The sequence below is a fragment of the Sphaeramia orbicularis genome, chromosome 21 (assembly GCF_902148855.1).
Source record: "Sphaeramia orbicularis chromosome 21, fSphaOr1.1, whole genome shotgun sequence".
NCBI classification, from domain to species: Eukaryota; Metazoa; Chordata; class Actinopteri; order Kurtiformes; family Apogonidae; genus Sphaeramia; species Sphaeramia orbicularis.
Window position 1 is genome coordinate 56,837,215 of NC_043977.1, and position 9,574 is coordinate 56,846,788.

Consider the following 9,574-nt stretch of genomic DNA (forward strand, 5'->3'; position numbering starts at 1 on the left):
ACACACAGACAGACACACAGACAGACACACAGACACACACACAGACACACACACAGACAGACAGACACACAGACAGACAGACACACACACACACAGACAGACAGACAGCTGTGCCATGTGTGCAGCTGCTGCTCCAGAACTAATGGGATAATAACGTTGTGTTTGAATGTCATCCACACGTGCGGCTGAATGTAGAAAATGTGAAGCAGGAAACAGTGGCGTCTGCTGCAGCTGTCTATGTGGACGCACTGACTCTACACTGGACGCTAACTGGATAAATGCCACCATGTTGTCCCGCCCCCGGACGCTCAGCGTCTCTGGGGGTGAATGGAGCTGTGGGCGGAGCTCGGCCGGGCTGGATGCTAGGTTTCTAGGGGCTGATTGGAGGATCAGTCCAAAGGCTGAATGCGGTTTGATTGACAGCTGTTTTCAGATCTGCTCCTTCACTGACACAGTTCAGTTTAATACCGTCACACATTCTGCTGGGAAATCACAGAAACCAAATGAACTGTTCATTTCATGCACTGTAAATAAAACACACTCATTGGACTTCCTTCTTTCAATTTATCATAACTTCAGCGTTTTCTTGTTTACTTGGTACAATAAGGTCACTGAGCATTTTCTTAAAAAGGAACGGAGGGATGAATTTATGTTTAAATAACTTGGCTATTTTTTTAATGTAAGCCGACAATGAGCTTCCCCTGTCTGAAAGACGAACAGCTGCCACTGGACTGGACTGATGGTGGAGGGTCTTCAGTCTCTTCCCTCCAGGTTCACATCATATTTGTTGTTGTTTTTAACCTTATATCAGCTGCTATTTCATATTTCAGGTCATTGTGCGCTCCTTCATTATGTCCGTGTTGAACTTGCACGGATTTAAAGTTCCACATTGAACAACATCTTTGGTTCCTTTTTCTTTTTCTCCTCATACTGTGTCGTTTGGGTACAGCTGTGGACCGAACCAAACAGGTGTGAACTGAAACGGTTCGGTTTGGTACGTGGACCGTTACAGGCCTAGATTACCCATCATGCCTTGTGCCTACAGTACAAGCCTGTTGGTGCAGTTATCTAGGGGTGATTCAGTCACATCTAGGTTCAGAAATGTAATCTGTCCTACAGTAAATGTTGTAACGCTGCATAAACTTATGGAAATGATGCTGCAGCTAAAGGTGGTTGAAGGAAAAATGAAAGTGTGCTTCTTTTATTTTGGTGGGGCTGTGCGTGTTGTTTTGGAAGTTACTGGAGATCGATCTGTGCAGGCATTTGTTTTTCTGAACACACTAAAACTGAAATGTAAGATTGTGGTGGTTAATCTTGGTGAAATTGACTTTTTTATGTGTGATGTGGAAAACCTCTCGCTGCACATCTATAGGAAAGTAAATGCAAAGAGTACCAGGAAACAGCGGATGCCAGGTGGTATCACTTCACTGAGAAAAATGCAGGTCATTACATGCACATACATTTTCACCATCATCCCTTTGCCAAAAAAAAAAAAAAAAAAATGCCTGTGATCTTCAACGGCCCTGTTCCAGGAGTCAAACACAGTCATGAAATCTTCATTGAACCCGCTGCATGATTTGCACGTCCAATAAACAAATCTGTGGAGCCCACTCAGAGGAGCTGTAAAATTCAACAACACACAAAACCCAATATTGCCTCAGTCTGACTAAGCCTCTTACTCACTGCTTTAGTCAAATACTTTTTACGATGGATATCAATCCAGACCTGAGATGTGGAAGGAAACCAACATTCTAATTCTTTCACATGAAATGCAAAATTTACAGCCTCGGTGTTGGTCTCACTTTTGCCAAGTAGGATAATAGGATTGAGAGAAAAGATGGCGTAGACCACAGGTGTCAAACATGCGGCCCGGGGGCCAAAACCGGCCCACCAAAGGGTCCCATCCGGCCCCTGGGATGAATTTACAAAGTGCAAGTTAGGGCATCACACTCAAAAATAATATCATAATAACCTATAAATAATGACAACACCAATTTTTTGTTTTAATTTAGTGCAAAAAACATTAAATGATGAAAATGTTTATATTAAGAAACTATCCTTTAACGATAACATGTGAATAACCTGAACAAATATGAAGAGATGAAGAAAATTAAGGGCGATTTTAACAATTTTCTGCCTGTTACTAAATGTTTTGTGCCTATATGTACCAGCACTATACAAGCACTACCAGAACAGAGGCGTCCCTGCCTATCTTCAAGAAGCTCCTGCAGACCCAGCTCTTCCGAGAGCACCTCCTGTCCTAGCACTGTCAGACATTCCATTTTAAATATATTAATAAGGTTTTCCCAGGATTATCACAGTTTTTTCCAGGATCATCTCTGGACCTGCTGCGGTGGTCCTGCCTCTCTCCTGCCTTCATCGTCATCCCTCACTTATCCTCAACTGCATCCATGTGTCTCCCCCTTCTCCCCCAGTCTCTATCTCTATCACTCTCTCTTTCTTTACTCTCTCTCTTTAACCCCAGCTGGTCCTGTCAGTCGTCCCTCCTCCTCAGTCTGGCTCTGCTCCAGGTTTCTGCTGTTAAAGGTAGTTTTTCCTTCCACTGTCACCACTCACCAGTGTTTACTCCTGGAGGATTCGGTTAGGTTTCTGTAAATTGGCTTAGAGTCTGGTTTAGACCAACTCTATGTATAAAGTGTCATGAGATAACTCTTGTAGTGATCTGGCGCTATAGAAATAAAATTTGATTGATTGATTGATTTGATTGCTTTTCCCCTGTAAGTCGCTTTGGAAAAAAGCATCTGCCAAATGCATAAATGTAAATATACCGTACTTTCCGGACTATAAGCAGCACCCACCCTGTCTCCAACGTCTCACCATCGGTTCATTAATGCCAAACGTACATGCAGCAGCTCTATTTCCTTCTTCGTCAGCCAGATCAATCATTAGCCCAGAAATCATAAATTAGCCGCATCATTTTAGAGCTGTGGGTTCACAGTGTGTGGAAAAAAGTATTGGCTTATAGACCGGAAATTATGGTGTAAATGATAGGTCAAGGCAAAATATTGATAAAATTGTACCTGTATTTCTTAACAAATTCTGTTTTTTCAGATTTTTCACATCCTTTTTGTTTGGATAGTTTGTAAATGTAAATAATGGCATAACTGAACATTATTTTTTGCACTAAAACACTTTGGAGTTGTCATTATTTATTGGTTATCATGCTATTATTGTACTGGTCCAGCCCACTGCAGATTAACCCTTTCATGCACAGTGGTCACTCCAGTGGTCACTCCAGTGGTCAGTTCTTCTCCAGCTGTTCTCTTCTATATTCATGGGTTTTGTTGTTTTAGTTCCATATCAGCCGACACAGTGAACACTAATGCACCATCCCATACACTGACATTCACACCATAACTGTAACTTTGCTGTTCTTGATACACCTGATCTACCGTAACATGTTTAAGTGTGAATCAATTGTTGTTATTAGTCTGCAATTAACAGTTTTTATTAAAAAAATGTGTGGGTTTTTTTGCATATTACTTCCATGAAGTGAGTAATGACTGGTATTAGAGTGTTAAAATGTGAGAAAACATCAGAGTAGCACCGTTAAAAACAAATGTCTGCTAAAGGTTCATACTGTCTTCCACATATAATTATTGTAGGTAAATCATTTATCAGACAAACTAGTACAGAGAGTAAACAAACTACCCCTGTCTGATAAATGAATTACCTAAAATAAGCATCAAAAATGTTTTTATTTCATAGTTTTTACACAATATATCAGTAAATACATGTTTCTATGCTTCAAAAATTAAACGCGCGGTGTCCAGCTGAGCGGACATTTTTGCAACTCCATGAAAAATAGGCTCATAAGAAAATTTTCTTTAGGCATGTTTTTTTCACTCAGGAAAAAAAAAATCTTGATTAAGGGTCTCATAATTCATGCATGAAAGGGTTAAATTGGGCTGAATGTGGCCCCTGAAAGAAAATGAATTTGACACCCCTGGCGTAGACCAACATTTTAGCTCAACCCCACCCACAAAATGGCATGTGACACCCTGTTTTTATGTGCCACGTTTTAGGAAGATTTAATGATTTTAAAACCACCATGACGATGTTACACCAAAAACAGCTTCTCTTGCAACACTATTTTGTCTCAGTATCCTGTGCTGAGGGTAAGAACTAGTCCAAGAACCTACAACTTCTACTCCTCTTCCAAAACGATAGTGGATGGAGCCAGACAGGGGCGTAGAATTACGTATGGACGCTATGGACCCGTCCCTACCAATATTCATCCACTACTGTGTACTCACCATCAGTCCATAGTCTGTAGTGTTTAGTCAATGATCATGGCACACAAAGGGTTAACAGTCGGTCTGTGCTAGAAGTCCCACCTCTAATGTAAATGTCGCTCTCTGATTGGCTCTTTGGTTTTGCTAATGTACATGTGATTGGCCGTCCCTGGTGTCACTCCATCTACTTGTAAAAGGAACCTGCTAGTTGGAGCGCTAACGTAAGTTTTCAGTATGTTTGTATTTGTTCGGTCTGAGTCACATCAGCTAGACGGATTTAAATAGAGGGAATGCACATCCGTCACTTCCCCCCAGGCCACGCCCCTCTCAGTCAAACTGAGCGGCAAAAACAAACCGGCTCAACATGGCGGAGTATAGCAGTAACTCCAGCCAGAGCGGGAAAACTGTGGAATATCAGATGAAATTAAAGCCAACTGGACTGGACATGGATCCATCCAAGCTACCAAACAACAAGTGTTCTACCAACACTGATCTGGGACAGAAATCACCTATCCTGACATTTACATGAACCTGAGTTCAACGCCGGGAAAATTCCCCAATGCAAAGGCTGAAAGCATCCAACAGACCCAGAGTTGTGTCCATCCTGGTCCTGGTTCATCAGAGGATTCCAGCTGGTGAGTGCTTTCATTCAACATACTATTGTTTTCCAAGGTAAAGGCCCAGCAGTAGTGCTCACAGTTCACTACTGATTTACTGGAGTTGAACCCTTAGTACTGACCCAAGTGAGTGGATGATCTACTGGTACTGTGGAGATTTACATTTACATGCCCTTTTCAGGCATGTAAATGGAATTATTGTGCTTTTCTTCTAAGTTTGTTATGATTTTTGATAGCTGTATTATTATGTACGTTTTGCAAGTGCATATATGTTAAATTTCATTGCATGTTCGGAATAAATCACTAAATCACAAATCACATTTAAGTAGAGTTCACATCAAATACTGGATCCAACACAGATCCAACAGCTGTGTGCTAGAGGAGCCCCTTATTTGGAAAACTAGGTTAGCCTCAGTTTAAGCTAGTTTACAAATCATGTAGAGCACAAGGTTCACAATCACACAACTGAAGACACAAACGGTTCAGTTCTGAAATCTAGAACTAAATGACAGATGCTAACATGAAGAGCTGTACTAAGAAGGAACGTTAGCCAAAACCAGATGGAATTTAAGAGATGATTTTACACAAGAACACAGCAGAAATTAACGTTACCTGACACGAAATGTCAACCACAAATCCAGGTTTTGGCTGGATTCCAGTTCTTTCTCTGAATTACAGCGATCCATCTGCTTCTTCTGTCTTTGGATTTAAGGTCGCCGATAAAACGATAGCTCCGAGTGCTTTTTACATCTATTTGTGCGATCAATGGCACAACAGCTCAGCCCCATTTTTTAGATTGTTCTACATTTTTCGCAGTATTCAAGCCAAAGCTGTCACTCATCTCCCTCTTTCTGCCACTCAGTGGGCGGGACCACAGTGACTTCTGCTAGCGGTGACGTCATGTGCAGACCCTCTGTATCAGTGGTGTCATCTACATTTACATTTGGACGTGTGTGTGTGTGCTCAGTAATTAGGATGTAAAGGATGTCAAAGAAAAGAAAACTGGTCATAAGACACTTCTGTAGGAGTCCCAGTGTGAGTTAGTTCAAGGGTCTAGAACTGTAGAGGCTCAACACAGATACTGAAGAAAAGACACTATTTAATACCAAACACAAACACTTTTAAAAGTTATTTTAATTATTATTTTCATGGAAGAACAACTGTTTAAAAAACAAACAATGAAAATTTGTGGAAAAAATAAAATAAAACCTCAGATTGTAAATGTGGTTCTAGATGTGATTTTACCCATGTTTTGGGGAATAAATTACATGTAATAATTGAAAGTTAAAGCCTTTTTACTCAGACAATAACTGTACCATCAAACTGTATGAACAGTGGATCCACAATCTGATCATATGTCATGAATCAACATATTTATGTCAGGAGACAGAGAGGAGAGAGGAGGACAAAACAGAGGTAGAAGAGAAGAAGGAGGAGGAAGAGGAGGTGGTAGAGGAGGACAAGAAGGAGGAGGAGAAGGAGGAGAAGGAAGTAGAGGAGGAGAAGGTAGAGGAGAAGGAGGAGCAGAGGTTGTAAATTCCCAGTTGCTTCAGTATTAATGCGTATGTTCGTCATGTGAATGTAATGCTCAGAGTACGTAAACTGAACCCACATACATGACCCAGAGACAGACGTAAAAGTTCAGTGTTTATTTAACACCAAGCTCACTGACAGTTCAATGATAATGAACAAAATATCGAGGATAATGGTCACTGGGTTCTTCTCAGGGTTAGTACACCGGACTGGAGACGAAAACCCACAGTCCGGATCGGTTAGAACACGTCGGAACCCCGACTAGGGAGAAGCAGAGCGGAGGTCAGTGGCAGAACCAGGTCCTACACGGGCAGACAATCAGACAAGCAACAGGACATAGGGATCAGGCTAGCTCACGTACCGTAAAAATCAGGCGAAAGGGTCAACACACGAGGTCAGAATGAGGCTGAAGACCGACAGGGATTAGGCAAACAGGTAAAACAGAGATGGCAAACCGGGTCAAACACAGGCAGGCAGGCAGACAGGATCCAAAACGCTGGTAAGTACCTCACAAGGAAAATACAAACTGGCAACAAACAAAGGGAAAGACAGGGCTTAAATACACAAAAGTGGAGGGAAGACACATGAGACACAGTGGAACAAATTAGGCGGAGTCAGGTAATCACACAGGTGGACACAATCAGGGAAAGGAAGCAAAGACACCCAGACATGGACACACGAGGGAAACTTAACAAAATAAAACAGGAAACGACACACAAGACAGACAAAACCAGACTATCGTCTGGTGGCAGGCATGACAGTGAATAACTTTGCAGAATGCATTATATTCTTGTTTTGTCTTTAAATATTCACATATTCTTTATAAACTCTTCAGTTACTGAATTTTTTTTTATGATTGTTTGCTCGTTCGATCAGCTCGACATGATGTGAAATTATGAACACAAATGCATCATCCGCAGTGCTGCCTCGGAGCTCTCCAGTGTCCACACCAGTGTCAGAGTCCACCCTAGTGCCTTGGAGCCAGACCTGCAGCACTGACAGCCAATGACGCACAAAGGTCTGGATCTATGAAAGTACACCTGAGAAGAAGAACAAAAGGATGTGTGGAGTTATGGTCCAAATGTGACACGTCACTCCTGTAGATATAAATTCCTCATTTACAGCTCCATTTGTAACTGGTAAAGTTCATGTTATCAGCAGGAACCACCATCTAGCCTCATTAAAAACCACCAACTCACACTTTTAGGGTCACACCCAGATTGGATCTCAGTCACAGGTTAAATACAGACCTATAGAATCTGTACCCTTTCAGACCTAGTCTAATTACATCCATATTAGACTGTCACTTCTTCCATGTGACCTGCTAACGCTAACCCCAGGGTTCCCAGAGAAGAGCAGGTGTTATTAGGTTAAACCTCACATCGTTGGACTCAGAGGGGCTGTCATCAGGCACCGGGTTGAGAGAAGATGTGGAGAGTGGGAGCTCTGAGCCGTCATTGACATGTGGTTGTTAATTGGTAGTATGTGAGAGAATGGGCTGTGGTGTGTCACTGCTGCGCGGTCGCCTCAAAGGTCAAAAAAACCTGCTTTATTGTCGAAGGGCTGCGGCTCTGCTCGCTGGCTGCCGCTGTTCTGTCGGTTGAGCTGCTCCGTCAAAGTAAACTACCAGTAGCTTATATCGACAGTGACGTCTATCGATTGACACTACCCCGTCAAAACATGCTACCTTATGTTTCGACACGCCTATTTGAAAATGAAATAATGTTTCGACTGTAGAAAAACACCAGTATTTACTTCTTCATCTGAATATGGATAGAGGAAGCTCATTTCCACAGGCTCATAACTTCTATTAAATAAAGCTCCTACTGTAGAAACACCATTATTAACATTATTATCATCTCACGTCAATATTCTACGTCTATCTTTCATGCACATGATTGCTTCCATGCTTACTGCTCAAAAGGCACTATTAAAGAAATATCTCACTTCTGCCTGGGGTGAGCACAAATCGATGGGCATTAAACTGTGGAAACGCTGAGGGGCGTGCACATGCTCAGCAGCACAAGGTAGCTCAACTCGACAGGTAGGGTGGCTGGACAGGACACCACCACCCAAAGAAGACAACATTCCCCTCACAGATGCATCTTTTTCAACCATCTATTTCTACCATTGCTTAAATTAGAAAATGGATAAACCAATTTACTTTTCAGATCTGAATAATAAGTCTTAAGTGAATAGATGAGTTGTTTGCTCAGCTGTCAGAGTAGGCAGTCCTCCCCAGACTAAAAAAAAAAAAAAGGTGTGTTTAGGAATGAATCAAAATGCTCAAAAGAACCAGTGTTTATGTTTTTTGATGGACCACCTCTTTTGATAACGGACAACCAGAAATGGACAGGCTTTTCAGAAAACAAAAGAAAAGAAAAAGAAAAAGAAACAAAACCATTTCAGTCCCAACGAAAGACATTATATTAAGAACACTAGAAAAGCACTCGGAGAGCGCAGACTTCCACCAAGGCAGATCACGTCCCTGTTCCTTGTGCCAGTATCAACATTTCCTGAAATTTTCATCCAAATCTATCCATAACTTTTTCAGTTATCTCGCTAAAGGACAAACAGACAGACAGACAAACCAACGCTGTAAAAACATAACCTCCTTAGCAGAGGTAATAAAATTCTCACTTTGTGCAGTCATCTACACTTGGCTTTTCTGCCTCCGTCCATAATAATAAACATTATATAGACTACATGTTGTCTAAAATTAACGTTTATTTGCAACATAGTATAGCAAACTAATACATGATCAAAAGAAATTAATTTTAGCAAAAAAAAAAGTCTCTGTTTTGAATATCTGGGGTCGCCCAGAAATTTGCTGATGTTAAAATGGGGTCAGGAGATAAAAAAAAAAAAAAAAAAAAGGTGGAAACCATGACATATAGTGTCATGAAATAATAGATGCACCTTTAACCCTTCATCGGGCAAGTGACTATTTTTGGTAATTTCCACATACATTATAAGACAGTGACAGCAACAGTTCCAGTGAGGACAGTGAGTCCGCAAGAAAAAGCACTCAGAGCACAGACCTCCACCACAGGAGGATCAGTGGGCCCCCCATGGCCCCCCCATGGCCCCCCATCACCACCAAAATTTAATCATTTCTTCCTTGTGCCCAGTATCAACATTTCCTGAAAATTTCATGAAAATCCATCC